The sequence below is a fragment of the Vulpes lagopus genome, chromosome 2, assembly GCF_018345385.1.
Source record: "Vulpes lagopus strain Blue_001 chromosome 2, ASM1834538v1, whole genome shotgun sequence".
NCBI classification, from domain to species: domain Eukaryota; kingdom Metazoa; phylum Chordata; class Mammalia; order Carnivora; family Canidae; genus Vulpes; species Vulpes lagopus.
Window position 1 is genome coordinate 70,098,496 of NC_054825.1, and position 3,515 is coordinate 70,102,010.

Genomic DNA, 3,515 nt, shown 5'->3' on the forward strand with positions numbered 1-3,515 from the left:
TCCAGGCACGGCCCTCCTCTGGAAAAGCACAGCAGAGCATTTCAAATCCCTGGGAGAGAGAAAAGAAGGGAACGCAGGCCGTCTGACCCAGCTGTGGCACACCAGCACGTTCTGCTCGGATTCTGTACTCCTGCGGGGGCCAAGGGCAGGCCGGCCAGACTGGCCCGCAATGGCATACGGATTATTTTGAATTGAAGCTACCTGGGGAACGGCTGGTACAAGGGCACGGACTCTCCCCCGTCCCCGAAAGCGAGAAAGAAACCTCCATGTGAAAGGTACCCTCTCTGTACTAAGAAGACATCCTCATCACCAGAGATACGAACTTGAAAGGGGAGAAAGCCGTGGAAACAAACCTTGTGACTTTTTTTTTTTACTAACCTACTACCTCAGCCCAAATTCCACTTAGAATTCCTCACTAATTAAAGCTCCCAAACATCTCTCTCTCTCTTTTTTTTTTATCTTGTCAATTCCTCACAAATTTATTGTCTCTTTGTATAAAAATTTTCTGCCTGGTTTATTTATTTATTTATTTGGTCTCGATTTCATTACTGGGCCTCTGAGCACATAATAATAAAACTTAGGCGTTTCCTCCTTTTAATCGGTCTTGTGTAAATTTAATTCTTACTCCAACTGGAAGAAGGACTTACTCCCTTCTTCCATCTTGAAGGGCAGGGAGAGAATTTTTCCTTCCCTACACTTCTTTAAATGTTCTTTGACAACAGCATGACCCTTAACCTCTTCTGTTGGTGTGATAGGTGCTTATTGCCTATTTGCTGCACAGCAGTACTGAGGTCTGTATTAGAGGGGATGCCTGTCTACATTATTAAGACTACTGCCTGCTATTCTCTTTCCACCTTCGTTCTCCCCTCCCCACAGGGGATTACTCTTTTTTTCTTTTTAACTTAACAAAAAATTGTAAACTTATTTTAATTTCAGTATACTTAATATACAGTGTTATATTATTTTCAGGTATACAACATAGTAATTCAACAATTCCATATATTAGTGCTCATTGAGATGAGTGTACTCTTACTCCCCTTCACCTATTTCATCCATCCCACCCCACCCCCACCACCCCTTCTCTGCTATCAGTTTGTGCTCTATATTTAAGAGTATTTTGGGTTGCCTTTTTTTTCTTCGTTAATTTGTTTCTTAAATTCCACATTTGAATGAAATCATATGGCATTTGTCTCTGACTGGTTTCTGTTGCTTAGCATTATACTCTCTAGCTCCATCCCTGTTGTTGCAAATGGCAGGATTTTATTCTTTTTTTATGGCTGAATAATATTCTACTACATACATATACCACATCTACTTTATCCATTCATCTATTGATGGACACATGGGCTGCTTCCATAATTTGGCTATTAGAAATACTATTTACAATAATGCATATATCCTTTTAAATTAGTGTTTTCATATTCTTTGGGTGAACACCGAGTTGTGTGATTACTGGATCATAGGGTGGTTTTATTTTTAGTTTTTTGAGGAACCTCCATACTGCTTTCGACAGTGACTACATCAGTTTGCGTTCCCACCAGAAGTGCACAGGGGTTCCTTTTTCCCCACATCCTTGCCAACACTTGTTACTTCTTGTGTGTGTGTGTGTGTTTTATTTTAGTCATTCTGACAGGTGTGAGGTGATATCTCATGGTGGTTTTGATTTGTATTTCCCTGATGAGTGATACGGAGCATTGTTTCATGTATTCTATCTGTATATCTTCTTTGTAGAAATGTCTGTTCATGTCTTATGCCCATTTTTAAATTGGATTATTTGTGGGGTTTTTTTTTGGTGTTGAGTTGTGTCAGTTCTCTGTATATTTTGGATATTAACCCTTTATTGGATATTATTGGATATGTCACTTGCAAATATCTTCTCCCTTTCAGTAGGTTGTCTTTTAGGCTTCAGTTTTATTTTTGTTTGTTTTTAAATATTTGAGAGAGAGACAGTGTGAGCAGGAGGAGGGGGAAAGGGAGAGGAAGAAGCAGACTCCCCACTGAGCAGGGAGTCCAATGTGGAACTCAATCCCAGGACCCTAGGATCATGACCTAAGCCAAAGGTAGACGTTTAATCAAATGAGCCACTCAGGTACCCGCTGTCTTTTAGTTTTTTTGTTTGTTTGGTTGTTTGTTTTATTGTTTCCTTTGCTGTGCAGAAGCACTTTTTTTTTTATGTAGTCCCAACAGTTTATTTTTATTTCCCATGCCTCAAGAGACATATCTAGAAAGATGTTATGGCTAATGTCCGAGAAATTACTACCTGTGCTCTCTTCAAGAACTTTTAAAGTTTCAGGTCTCACATTCAGGTCCTTAATCCATTTTGAATTTATTTTCGTGTATGGTTTTAAGAAAGTGGTCCAGTATTTCCAACACCATTTGTTGAAGAGATTATCTTTTTCCCATTGCATATTCTTGCCTCTATCGAAGATTAATTGACCATATAATTGTGAATTTGTTTCTGGGCTTTCTAGTCTGTTCTGTTGACCTATGTGTCTATTTTTGTGCCAGTACCACACTGTTTTGATGACTACAGCTTTGTAATATAACTTGAAATCTGGAATTGTGGGGGTGCCTGGGTGGCTCAGACGGTTAGGCGTCTGTCTTTGGCTCAGGTCATGATCTCTGGTCCTGGGATCGAGCCCCATATTGGGCTTCTTGCTCAGCGAGGAGTCTGCTTCTCTCTCTCTGACTCTCTGCCCCCTCCCTACTGCTCCTTCTCTCTCAAATAAATAAATAAAATCTTTAAAAAAAGAAAGAAATCTGGATTTGTGATACCTCTAGCTTTGTTTTTCTTTTTTAAGGCTGCCTTGGGTATTCAGGGTCTTTTGTGGTTCTATACGGATTTTAGGATTGTTTGTTCTAGTTCTGTGAAAAAAAAATGCTATTGGTATTTTGATAGGAATTGCACTAATCTGTAGATTGCTTTGGGTAGTATAGACATTTTAATAATGTTTGTTCTAGAGGATTACTCTTCCTCTGTATCAGCTGGAATATATTTCCTATCCTTTTTAATTCTGTTCAGGAAAAAGAGCTGCATATCTTCAAAGTCAAGAAAATATGCCTTGTTTTTATCTTACATCTCTCTACCTCTATTTTTTGTACTTCACTGCAACCCAAGTTTATGTTTTACAAAATTCATATTGCACAGTGCTTAAGTCACTGGGGCCTGGTGGGTTTCTCTCTGCTTATGCAAATAATCTATTGTGGACTCTATAGCAATGTCTTCTTAATGGAAAGTATTGTGAGACCTGGGATCTTAAGACCAATGCCAGTTCCCCCTACTCTACTCAAATCTCAGGGCAGACACTATGACTGACTTCTAGATTCCACATTTATTTATCTGGTTTCTGCTGTTATGTTTCCAGCTCCAGTGCTGGAACATCTTTTTTTTTTTTTTTTTTTTTAAGATTTTCTTTATTTATTCATGAGAGTCACAGAGAGACAGGCAGAGACAGAGACAGAGGGAAAAGCAGGCTCCTTGCAGGGAGCCTGATGTGTGACTTGATCCCAAGACC